Source organism: Bos grunniens, chromosome 20 (assembly GCF_055505025.1).
Source record: "Bos grunniens cultivar Pamir isolate PY7600 chromosome 20, Bosgru_T2T1.0, whole genome shotgun sequence".
Taxonomy (NCBI): Eukaryota; Metazoa; Chordata; class Mammalia; order Artiodactyla; family Bovidae; genus Bos; species Bos grunniens.
In genome coordinates this window covers 53,011,205-53,024,687 of record NC_141184.1, presented here as the reverse complement: position 1 = coordinate 53,024,687, position 13,483 = coordinate 53,011,205, and the positions used below count along the sequence as shown (strand labels likewise).

The window sequence follows — 13,483 nt, the reverse complement described above, 5'->3', positions numbered from 1 at the left end:
GTGACCCCATGGACTGTATGTAGCCTGCCAAACTCCTCTCTCCATGGGATTTCCCAGGCAAGGATACTGGAGTGGGTTGCTATTTCCTACTCTAGGGGATCTTCCCGACCCAGGGATAAAACCCATGTCTCCTGCATCTCCTGCATCTCCTGCATTGGCAGGTAGATTCTTTACCACTGTGCCACATGGGAAGTAGGCATTATTGGTGGCTATTAAAAAAAATAATTATTAGCCTACTGCTTCCTGATTAAAGCAAGTCTCTCAAGACTTTTCAATGAGGTCCTCGTGGGCTTACAAAAGAGTTTAGGATTGGCAGTAAAAAGAGAGGGATGGGAATAAAACTTTCTTGTTTTTGAGAATAGACCTGATCTGTATATATTGATTTCAAGAGTGGGGATTTTAAAGTAACTCAATTTAATCTGCATTTCTAAAAAGAAATACAAAACTTCTTGAAGAAATGCCCGCTGTTTTAATGTCTAAGCACCCATGGAGCTCTGCCAAGTTGAAAGCAAATTTAAGCACATTTTAATCAAGATGGCATCTCACAGAACTGGCATATGCATGGTTCATAAATTTTATCTTTTTGCTTAAGAAAAAAAGTGACATTTCACTTGATCCCATGGCAGAAAATCTTTTAAGGTTTTATGAAAGACTATTAGGATCAGAATGAAACATGTTATAAAATTCAGTAATATTTAATAATATATTTAATGCTTTATATTTTATTATATATTTTAATACAAATTAAATTTAATATTTTACAGCAAGCTGATTATTTTTCCAGTGCCATCTAAGGAAGTTTCATACAAGCCCATGTAATGCTGGACCAGAGTTGGTAAGATACCCTGTGCCCCTAGCTTCCAGTTTTCCCCGCCTGACCATCCTCCACATAGCAGCTGACATTTGTTTTCTGATTGATCCTGGCTCGAGTAACACATCACATTGGTATAGTAAGAATTTAGGAAGTAGCTCAATAGGACATCCCAATAGGGTGGGCTTTCTGAAAAGACAGGTGCATATTCCTCCTGAGCCTGTTGGTTGGTGGCAAGTGTGAGCTTTGGAGCACTAATGAAAGGTGGGAACTCAGGAGTTTTCCCCCTGGACTTGGGGGATATCCCCATGCTTTCTTTGTAGAATTGGTAGATCTAGCATCGTGTTTGAAAGTGGAAAGATCTGACTGATTTTGTCAGATGATTGGACTGATATTTGCATATCTACATTTAATGTCACTCTTCTATTAAAGTCTTCCAATAACTTTTCACTGGATTTGAAACAAAACCCAAGGGCTTTACCTTGAACTCTGTGGCTCATCTTGAGCTGGCCTCTGCCTTCCCTTTCTCCCTTGTCTCCATCTAGTAAGGTCTGCTTTCTCTTCTTTGAATGGGCTAAGCTCTTTCTCACTCCAAGCTCCTTGTTGAACCTCCTGGTCCTTCTTTCTAGATGTCTCTTTCCTCAACTCTTTGGCTTCTTTTCACTTGGAATTTGATGCAAACTTGACCTTTCTAGAGAAGTGTTCTTTGGTAAGCCCAGCTCTCCCATCACTCTATCCTGTAACTCTATTTCATTTTCTTCACAGCATTTATTTGAACTGATATTATTGATTATTGTCTCTCCATTGACATGTGAGAGTATGGCCTCCTCTACTGGACTTTATTGCTCTATTTTCAGAATCTATACCAGCATCTAGTATGAAGTCAGGACTCAAAGGTATTTGTTAGATGAACCAGTTTGTTCCCATTCAGTGGCTATACCTGTGACTATTTCACTCTTGACTGGAATATAATTTTATTATTTGTCAGAATTGGAGAAGAACAAGGACAGAGGACAGTGAGGAAATGAGAAAATATGGGAATGGTGAAATTAGCTACATGATTTGAGCAGTTAATCACTAGCATTGCCTTAAAACAATAAAGAAGTAAATCTATAATACTTGAAAGTCAGACCCTAATATTACCTTACAGTGAATGTCATTTTTTCAAATCATGCACATCAAAGCTTTATCTTCATAATTCTGACAAGAATAGGAAGCTGATGAGATTTTTTTTCAGAGCAAAAAATAAACATAGTGGGCTTCCAGTTTGCTTTGAGCCTGTCTGCATGGCTGATAAATGCTTTTCTGATAGTAGAAGGGGAAAGCATACACTTAAGATGATAAGCGACCAGAGATAAAGCCCATAGCTAGTGTCAGATTTTTAAAAGGAATCATCTTCCTACCATCCTGAGACTCTATGACGATCCATGTATTTGTTTATGAATGGTGATCAAGGACCAAGGTCAACAGACTTAATCTTTTAAAATCAAACAGAAGTAAAATAATATTTCTTATCTTTCCCCTGAGACGTGTTGAACAGGGGATGTTCCAAGATGCTGATGAAATTTTAACTAAAGTGAATAGTCCATAGGGATTTAACTCTCGTCAGTCACCATCCTTGTTGTTACTATGTGGCAGAAAATATACAGTTCTGTTGAATGCTGCCTCTTGACAGAAAAATATGAAAGATGAAAGTACAACTGACAATTCTTAGATTGCCAAACAATGACTCATCTGACCCACCAGGCATCTTGTCAAGACCTGAAAGAAAAGAAAGCAAAAAGGGCTTCTGTGGTTAAGAGATTTCTGACACCAGTCCATAGAAACAGATCAAACACAAGGAAGGAGAGGCTCAGGACAATTTTTGGGTCTGTTTCACATCTGTCGAGCTGAGCTCTAAATGTAATCTCATTTAGAACATGCATTGCTTTTCTTTGGGACATAAATTGCCTTCTCTCCCTTTTATTCCCAGCGCTGATCACAGCCTGTTGCAGAGAGCAGAATTTTTAAAATTCTTGTGCAATTAACAAACCAATTAGAGTAAGGGTAATAATAAAGGAAGATTAGAAGATGGTCTGGGATGGAGGTGAGCAAAATTCAGAAACTGTGAGTTTGAGCTTTGATGTGATCATGGCTCATTGTTGTTTTGTGGAAACTAGCATCCTGGAATTGTATTCCTTTTATCAATTGGTCTGGAATAAGATGTGCTACCATAACAGTGTCAGGGGTTAAAGAACAAAGATTCATTTCTTATTCACAATGTGTGTCCATTATGGGTTGACCAGGCACTCTGCCGACCATCCTCACTCAGGGATACAGGTTGATGGAGTAGCCAGCATCTCAGATGTTGCCCACTGCCATGCTTGAGGGGAAAGCAAGCTCAGAGGGATCAAGTGCTTTTGTGCAGAGCCAGTCCACTCTAAGGGGTTAAGTGCTTTTGTGCAGAACCAGCATGAGGCACCTCAACTCAAAAACTCACTGAAGTCATTGTGTCTGGCTCCACCTAACCACAAGAGGGACACAAAGTATAGTCATGAACAAAATAAAGGACATTCATCTATTATTTGTCTCCTTGGTTTTAGCGCAGATTGATTTATTCGAATAGAAAGGGTAGGCTGGTTATCAAAGAATGTCTCATTTTCTTATTCAAAATCACTACTTAAATTTTTTTAAAGAGTTTATTTGAGCAAAAATTGTTTTGAATGGGGCAGTGCCAAACCAGAAGTGTTTAGGAATCCTGGCTCACAGGTGCCAGGATCTAGACTTAAACAGAGAAAATGCAGAAGCAAAAAAAAGGAGACTATTTGATTATAGCTTAAAGCACATTTGGGTGTTTGAGAGTGGTTGTCATTAGCCTCTTGATCAAAATTACCATTGATTCATTTAATCATGTTGTTCAGTTGCTCAGTCATGTCCGACTCTTTATGACCCCATGGACTGCAGCGTGCCAGGCTTCCATGTCCTACACCATCTTCTGGAGCTTGCTCAAATTCATGTCCATTGAGTTGGTGATGCCATCCAACCATCTCATCCTCTGTCGTCCCCTTCTCCTCCTGCCTTCAATCTTTCCCAGCATCAGGGTCTTTCCTAATGAGTCGGCTCTTCCCGTCAGGTGGCCAAAGTATTGGAGTTTCAGCTTCAGCATCAGTCCTTCCAATGATTATTCAGGGTTGATTTCCTTTAGGATTGACTGGTTTGATCTCCTTGTAGTCCAATCATGACTCCCCCCCTTAGTGTATTTTATGTGACTGATTAATTTTCACAGACGTATCAGGTAACCGATTATTAATTTGTAATCAATGCGTTGATTCTTAAATTCAGCCAACATTTTTGGAGCTCCTACTATGTGCTTGATCACTATGCTACATACTACATTGGATGGCTTTGCTGAATTATCACTCACTCTATCATCACTCACTCAGCTAACCCTAGAAATGGATACAGTGTTCAGTGCAGGTAGGGAAGGTTCTTGTGAGGCTTACCTACTTTGTAGAATTCTGGCAAGCACTCAAGATCATATTTTCAAGGTCCCTAGTACTTCCAGTAGTGATGTTAATAATGATGTTACAACTTGACCTGGATTTTATAGTTCATTTCATAAAGTAATTTTTATTCAACTGGTAATTCAATTAAATAGTGCTCACTTGACTATGAGTCATGGGGTCAGGACTGCCTCCCGAAATTCTCCATTCATTCTCCAATTGTGGCCCATTGAATTGGAATGCTGAAATAGGATTCATTCCTGATGATAATAAGAGCACAAATGCCAACTGCGTGTGCAGTAGCTCCTGGGAGAAGGCTTGATGACTCAGCACTGTCCCTATGCGATGACTCAGCACTGTCCCTATGAGATGACTCAGCACTGTCCCTATGCGATGACTCCTGTAGAGCCACGTACAATGTTAGATACAGAGGGAGGCACTTAGAATGTAGGGGTTGTGTACCATTACACTTAAATGTAGTTTTCCCGATGGCTCAGATAGTAAAGAATCTGCCTGCAATGCAAGAGACCCAGGTTCAATCACTGGGTCAGGAAGAGAGCCCCTGGAGAAGGGAATGGCTACGTCCTCCAGTATTCTTGCCTAGAGAATTCCATGGACAGAGGAGCCTGGTGGGCTACAGTCCACAGGGTTGCAAAGAGTCAGACATGACTGAGTGATTAACACAAGTTTAAATGTACCTTTTGCTCTCTGGCCTTTGGTCACTGAGGTTGGTCCCTTAACTGTGTCCTCCTCCAGCCATGGAATTCCATTCTTCTGATCACAATTCCCCATATTTTCCCCTTAGTACATAGCAGCTGTGTACTTGGTGACAAGTTTGTTTTGAGCCATTGCATGTTGACAGGCAGATCTTTTGTGTGAAGGTTGTGGATTACTTCTTGAAAGGATGGGGACCCTCCTTTAGCTATTTCCAACAGCAGCTACATTTCAGCTGAGTGTGAATATTCTCTCTGTGGTTTCCTCAGATTAACGATGTTAAATAAGGCTGACTAGGTGAGGTTTCCATCCATAATAAATCTGAATTTGGGGCTTTTGACGATTGTTTTACTGCTTTGTCTGAGACAAAAAGGAATAAGAGTATGTTGTTGGTATGTGGCTTCAAAAACCAAGTCTGCTTTACCTGTTTTCATGTATCAGTCACACCTGTTCCTTGGATTCTGTTCTCCCTCCAGCTCCCAGGTCACAGACAGAAGCTATTGCTGGAGGAGACCTTCCTCTAGTGATAAGCCACATGCACTTCTGCCCCTACAGGGACATTCCATTTACCCTCTGCCCTTCCAGTTAACAAAAGGTGTTTACAGAAGTGCAGAGGTTGAATATGCGGAAGAAGCATATCTTGTTTGGTAAGAAAATAGTGTGACTAGAAACATGGGAGAAGTAATGTGTGCATGTGTACGTGTGTGCATGCATTTGTGTTCAGATGGCTAGATAAGGGTGACTGTTTACCAAATGATTCTGTAATGTTGGCATGTAGATAATAAGCATAGGAATGGCTTTGGGAAATGTAAGCTGGCTTTTTATAAAGGCCAGCAGAGATTTTATTAGATGTGTTTAGAAGCCATTTGCCATATACTAAAAGAGTTGTCCACACCAAAAGGCCTCTAGGGAACAGGTAGTTTTCTGTTTTATTGCCCCAAGAATGAAATAGGGCTTCCCTGGTGGCTCAGCAGTGAAGAATCCATGTGCAACGAAGGAGACTCGACTTCGATCCCTGGATCGGTAGGATTCCCCTGGAGAAGGAAATGGCTACCCATTCCAGTATTCTTGCCTGGAGAATCGCATGGACAGAGGAGCCTGGCAGGCTACAGCCATGGGGTCATAAGTTGGACACAACTTCTTGACTAAATTACTTTAAAGAATGAAATAGAAATAGGCACTTCTAGCCTTTTATTTGTTTTAGCCAAATCTTTGTGGGGGAAAATCAGCTACTACTTTCTTATAAGACCCACCTTCAGGAACTCATTTTTTTCCAACATGTTTTTAGCATAATATTCTGTTCAGGCTGTGTTCTCCAAAATCTTAGTATGCTGCTAAGTCGCTTCAGTCGTGTCCGACTCTGTGCGACCCCATAGACGGCAGCCCACCAGGCTCTCCCATCCCTGGGACTCTCCAGGCAAGAACACTGGAGTGGGTTGCTATATAGAGAAGTATTTTTCCTTACAAATCTTTTATAATTCAGACTTCCTTAATTGAAGATCGCATATGTCCTTATTTTAACACTTAGCATAGAAGCCACCTGAAGACAGAGGTGGCTGTCTTATCTTCATTATCTTGCACTCCTCACATAGCGTGCACCCAGTTGATACCTTTTTATTGATTGAATGACTGAAGACAGACCCAAGATTCCCAATAGAAAGAGAATAAAAGCCTATTTCTGTTTACTCTTCTGCAGTGGGGAGATGACCTAAACATGATATATGATACCATTATATACATTTTGTTTGCATGATTTGACTTTATCCGTTTGTTGTTTACTTATATTCAGGACAAAAATATAGGCAGTTCTTTCATGTAATATTATCATACTGAACTTGAATGAAACAGTATACTAAATGTGCAAAACTAACTCTGCGTTTAGCTACCAAGGGGCTTTGGCATTTTGCTTGGGTAAATTTGAGGATGGTCTGGAAGTTTCAGGCCCTGGAATGGCAGGTCTGTAGTCACCATGGTGATGTGGGTTGGAGGAGATGGATGGCTATTATGTAAAATGTCTGTTGGGTGCACTGTGCCAGCAGCAACGCTTGGTACCACCAAGGAACCCTACCAGCATAAGATACTTTCTTGGCTCAATATAGTATACCATAATGTATCTGACACGGTTAGCCAAAACACGATCATTTATCATTGCCTCTGCCAGTTACCCAGGCTAACAGAATCAAAAGCCAAATGCGGTGATCAAAAGGACAACTAGACAAGCAAAAGGCAAAAGGGTGAGGAAAAAAGCCAGCCAGGGATATATGTTTTGCTTAATTATGTCTACTATTCTCTGGGATTCAGCAGTGTGGAAGCCTCTGCTACCTGTGTGTATAATCCATCTTCTCCATGGGTATAGAACCAATCGTTCCTGAATCCTCCTACGTATGTCCACATCACTCACTGGGAAGCAGACAAAGGACCATCACAATATACCAGAGTGTTAAAGTATGTAGGCTCCATTGGCAGACTGCCTGGGTTCAGATCCCTTGTTCCTACTAGTCAAGAAATTACTAAAGCCTCAGTGCCCTAGTTTCTACTCAAAAATTGTAGAAAGTAATAAAAATATGGATTTATAGGGTTATTGTGAGGATTACATAAGCTAATACATAATTATCACTTGGCATACTGCTATTATTGATAGTGATAGGGTCAGGGAGACTCAGTGTAAGTGGGAAACAGAGATGTGAAATGTATATGATTGGCACCTCAGTTCAGTACACAAGGGTGGATCAGGAACACAAGTTGAAAAATATATAGTGTTATTATTACTTATACCATTACTATCACTACTGATGTTTTTACCCAGGAGATCTAAAAACTATTTCTATATTCACCATGCATCCTACTTCACATAACTGAATATTCAAAGCTCTCAATTCCCAGTGTTTAAGTTTTTTAAATGTTCTCTTCTCATTTCAATTCTACTGAGAGGTGGCAATAGTCAAAAGACAGGAATCTGGTAAAAATTCCAAGTGGAAAGCACATAAAATTTTACTCTTTGAAATGCAATTGCTTTGGCATAAAAAACAAGAATCAAGCTTTAGTCCCAGGATGATATCATTTTTTAATGAATTGAAATTGCAGCTAATAGAAAGCTGAATATATAAAGATTAGTGAATATGAAAAGAAATTGTGGCATGGATTATTCATTATAGGTGTTTAGAGAGCAATAGGGACTTTTTTTTTAAACAAAGACAACTCAGAAAAATAAGTCAGGCAGTTTAAAAATGAATTCACTGCACAGCTTGATTCTGCATTCATCAATATAATGAAGTTTAAAAAAATATTTAATAGCAGAGGTATGTGGGAAGAGCCTTACCAATATAAACTGTAGTCTGTGGAGCAGACCCTGTGGGAAATGAATTGTTGAGATCTTATCTAACCCATGGGACAGTTCCCCTGACTCTGATTTCAACTGTTTTTTTCTTGTATTGACTAAATACACCTGTCTCTGGTGCCCCGTTCTTGCCCCTTCTGCCTGTTTTCCACTGGGACTGAAACTCTTTTCTTTCCTTTATTTCTACCTCCAATCGCTGTAATTTCTTTATCAAACTCACTTTTCCTCCTGACCTATAACAACATGACCGGTGGATTTCTGACATGGGTGCTTGTAGCTGTGTTGATGGATGAGAGTGGTCAGTTCTATAGCTTCAAGCTAACTGAATAGTACGTAGTAGAGCTCACAGAGGTACCACTAGCATGGCTGGAATCAGACACCAACATACTAGTTTCCTTGTTTCTCATCTTTTCAAGCCATGGAGTCCCTGGTAATGTATACTTCTAATCAAGCAAGTCTAGTAAATGCAAAATCAAATAAATTTAGCGTGAGCTATCAACAACATCAACATCATTTATAACTGTCACTTAACAATATTCATTCTTCTCTTCAACAATATTCCTATAGTAAGTGATGGGAGATTAAAGATTAGCTTCCTAGGTGGCAGAGATTAAAACAGGCAGGGGATGGGGGAAGATAGAAAACTAGAAATTTCTCAAAAGGAAGGTAGAAGTTAGAAGAAGATAGAGGCCATTGCAAATGGCTTCAAGAGGATTTTTCTAGTCATAAATAGATATCGGAATATCCAGAGTCAACTAAAATGTTTAGGAAAGATATTATTCAAGAAGGCACAAATATAATATCACTATTTGGGTTTCTCAAAATTTATAAAATATGTAAAAATAAAAACTGCAGCTAAAGTCCATTTAAATATATAAGGTGTAAGGAAAATAGCAAGTGAAGAAAAGCATCAATAATCTTTGCTAGGTTAAGGCTAAATGTTCATCTTGATAACAAAATATTCACGGCAATTACTTGGCCTGTTCGAGAAGCAGAGCCAGAGAGAACCCAGTAATTCCTCTGTGTTGTTGGTGAGAATACTGTTAATATTAATGGGAATGCAGTGGTCAAGTTCTTGGGGATTGATAATAGGGCAACTCTAGATCTTTGAGACATGTGGCTCTCAGGTCTGCTGACAAGTTAATTATGGCGCCCTGGGGTTTCTCCACTTCTTGGGGACATTCCCAGAACCCCTCCTGAGGCTTCTCAGTACTGACGAGTTGGGGAAATGAGGAGATGGGAAGACAGACTTTGTTTTTGAATTCCTCTGAGTTGAGAATCAGGCTAGAAGTAGGGATAAATGGAAGGGGAAGTAGTGGAGTAGAAGATGTCTCTTGGTCTGGGATAATTCACAGTCTCTGCACTAGTTCCAGCTGCTGAGGAGCCAACATGAATTCCGAGGAGTCTGGGTACTGCACTGATGCTCTTTTGGCTTCTAGGGGCACATGGCCCTCTGCCAGGAGGCTCTGGGGAAATTGATTATCACCGCCTAGCTAGTCCAGCTGTGCAGCCAGACATCCTTGCTGGTAGCATAGGGATTTGCCCACAAATACCATAGAGTCTAATGTGCAATGAGATACATTTAACAGGCACAGGGAAGCCCAGGAGCCTTCCTTAGATTTGTCTCCTGACTATAGTCCCTTGGGCTTATTTTAATTTTTTTACAGTATTTTCAAACTACAGTTATAGCATTGTAATTCGTTGCCTGTGTGTTCTTCAGTTGTGGTAAAAATAAAACCAGAAATAAATAATAACATAGCAATTGCTTCCAGGAAATGTATGAATTATGCTTATTATATCTTATGGCATTTCCCTAATTGGATTCTGTGTTAATAAGAGTTGGCTGAGGGAATAGCAATCAAGTGTACAGCCTTATCACTGACACTGCCTTTTCTGCATGATTTATTGCAAAAATGGTTACACAGGAAAGTGGATTCTGCCCAATGGGCAGCCTTATCAGTGGTCAAACTGTAGTTTTTCCCAGTGATTGTAAGAGGATGGATTTAGTACCAGGAATATTTAGTTCAGTGTCCAACAGAAAGAAATGAATGTCTCAGACCATTCTTTTCAAAGACATCTTAGCAATGGTCTAAAAACCAATTCACAGTATTTAATCGAGTGCCTTGGTGTTTTCTGTGATACACTTTGATCCCAGCATGAACTTCTGTTCCCTTTGCAGTACTTCTGGGTTTGCTATTTTGGAAGAAAAGTGGTGAATGCTACTAAACAGTGTTTCTTAAACAGTCAAGTGGGGGTGCTGATTCAGGCAAACCTACTCCACCCCATTTCCCTTGTAGACTATTTACATCGAAAGCAATTATAACTAAATTTTAGGATTGGTTTGGAACGTTTTTTCTATATCAGTCACCTCATTCATGGGTGTCTGTACTATATTCTCTTATTAGATGTTAAGATTCTTAGGAAAGTGTGTATCTTTTTATAGCACTTTGCAGAACACTTCCCATGATCATCCTTCTCATTCATAAGCATTCATGCAGTGACTGTTTATCTACGGTGTGGTAAATGGTGGTATAAAAAATGAGATAGTTTAGATACTGTGTTGATGAAAATTGAAGTTGCTAAAAATCCAACACCTTGGCCAGACTTTCTCAGCAAATGCTGTTGACTGCCTGGGCTACGTATACGATTGTGTGTGAATCAGGTATTTGATATATACTTAGTAATATGATACATTAAGAGTAAATTTATTCTATGGTAGAAATGGTGGAGTCTCTCAACATCTGTTCCAAGCCCTTATTAGTGTATCCTTTCAACTGGCAGGAGGTAGAAAGTTACAAAGCCATTTCTCAGAATTTCCTGGATATAAGGTGGTAAGGGGCCATGGAGAAGTTTTGCTTTGCTCTCAGCTTTGGCACAAGTCCCAGGGCTCAGTCGCTAGCTGCATGAGTGTGAAGAGGCAGAGTGTGGGGTATCAGTTGTGCCCGTGAAGGACACAGTAGGTAGTGTATGATGCGGAAGCAGACCGCAGCAGCAGCTGAGCCAGCAGCTTCCTGGTCCGGTGGCTCCTGGATCCTCGTGATTTCATGCCTTCCTGTTAATGTTTGATTCCTAATTGTGGTGTGGTCCTGTGGTTATGGAACCGGAGGTGGTAGGCAGCTAATCACGGAAGAGGCAGTTGTTCTTCTGATGGCCCAGCTCTGTAGTGTGGCTTGGGAATTATTTCTGAAGGCTCAGCTGAGATGTATTTCTTCCCCCTTCCTTGGGGATGTTATAAGTCACTTAATTATCTGTCAATTAAAATAGCTGGGGAGATGCTGTTCTCTTGAAATTTACCATGACCAGTATGCCATTGGACCATCTCTTATCTCTAAAAAGTTCCAGAGTTAATTCACGAGCCATTGTATTACTTCATGTAAAATAACAGAAGAACCACTAGACATGTCCCAGACATAATTGTAATTGGGTCTTTTCAAACCTGCTGCAGAATGTTTACACATACCTCATATTCTTCCTGTCATCGATGAGTCACACCGGTATTATCCCCAGGGCCATTAACTTGACTTATAAAATATGTCCCTTGAACTGTACTTTGAAGCCCAACAAAATCGAGTTGTTTGAGCTAGAAAAGCAAGAGCAGGCAGAAGTACAGAATCTCCACAGGAAATGTTTTGCCTCCAGGGTCCTGTCATTCAAACTAGAGATTGAAAATACCAATATTCTAGCGGATGTCTAAGGCTGCTTATTTCTATGGGGTAAGGCATAATGTTAATCAGAGGTCAAAGCAGTGAGTTCTTTTGGCAGGTGAGCCATTTAGCTTTACTCTCTCTTATGGCCTCAGCCTTTGCTCTGTTGCCCTGCCTGTTCATGCTGCCCATCTTTGAGAAGAGAAAGGGAGAGGTGGAAAGGTGGCAAAAAATACTTTCTCAAGATGCTTTAGGGATGATGGGTCAACAGCATAATTTTCATACCCGAGGGAGTGTACATTTCAGTTTGTCTCCAGAGAGAGGAGAGAAATGCCATTTGTTAAGTAACTGTGAGCCTTGCTAAGCTGAAAAGACAGGCAAAAGAAAAAGTCTTTGCCTTGGAAGAGAAGTTTTATCATCAGGAAAATGGCAAGTATTGATTAGGGTGGAAGAGTGACAGAAAAACCTTGAGTATATAGGAGAATTTAGTTCACAAGAGAACAGCAGTTTAAAAAGGATCAAAGAATTGGATGGAGCAAAGATGGCCAAGGGAAAGGGGGATACCGTGCTGCTTAAGGATGACATTCAGCTATGAATAATCCTTTCAAAAAGTGGCTTAAATGGACAAAGGTTTGATCTCTCGTGTTAAAAAAAAGTCTGGAAGTAGACAGACGGAATGGCATGGTGATTCTAGAATGTTGTCATGAGCCCAGTTTCCTTCTGTTTCTGTAATCCATTTTCTAAACACATGGCTTCCATTCTCAAAGTTAACTCCAGATAGCTGCTGGAGTTCTAGATATTACCTCTGCATTCCAGCCAGCAGGAAAGGCAGGGGAACCTTCCTTCCCGGAAGCCCATACAGTACTTCCTCTTATATTTCATTGGTCAGAATTTAGTCACATGACCTTAATTACTTGAAAGGGAGGCTGGGAAATTCAGACTGTTTCGTCAAGCAGCGATATGCCTAGCTATTGGTGGAGTTCTGTTACTAAGGAAGAAGGAGAAAGTGACTATTTGGAAGGCAGTTCATGATCTCCACCACAGAGGCTGAGCCAGACAGATCTTAGAGACTGTGCTGTTGTTGATTGTGGCTGTTTGGCTTCAAGCAAAGGCCCTTTTCTCTACTACCACAAATGGAGTTTCTTATCTTTACTTCTGGGTCATCCAAGAAGCTGAGGCAGTTTCTAGAGAAGACTGCCAAGAATGGTTGAGCCTCTTTTATCTGTCTGTTATAGAGTTGAATTGATTGAAACAACAGCAGGTGGGATGGGAATTCTTTGGTGAAGTGCCTGTGAAGCTTGTCTGATTCATGCCCTGCACTATCTGAAGCTCTGGAGAGATTCTAAGAAGAGGGAACAGAGCAGGAAGCTTTTGAGGTCACAGTCATGGGTGACTGTATCAAGGTGTTTTTAGAATCCCAAACCTGACTAAAATCAGCTATAGAAACCCCACATTATGATGTTTTGTTTGTCCCAAACAGTTTAAGAAAAAAAGA

The 13,483-nt window shown here is 40.3% G+C and overlaps 1 protein-coding gene across 10 annotated transcripts in view; it reads left to right on the top strand.

Moving 5' to 3' along the window:
- The window catches only part of PDE4D (phosphodiesterase 4D), a 1,650,639-nt gene that overhangs the window by 189,695 nt on the left and 1,447,461 nt on the right, over positions 1–13,483 (top strand). For 9 of the 10 annotated variants that reach the window (XM_086361838.1, XM_086361841.1, XM_086361840.1 and 6 more), the window contains one exon: positions 765–835. The exons of the other annotated variant lie outside the window; for it this stretch is intronic. The gene's annotated coding sequence lies outside the window, so the exon portion shown is untranslated. The remainder of the gene's footprint in view (positions 1–764; positions 836–13,483) is intronic. 10 annotated transcript variants of the gene reach the window in all.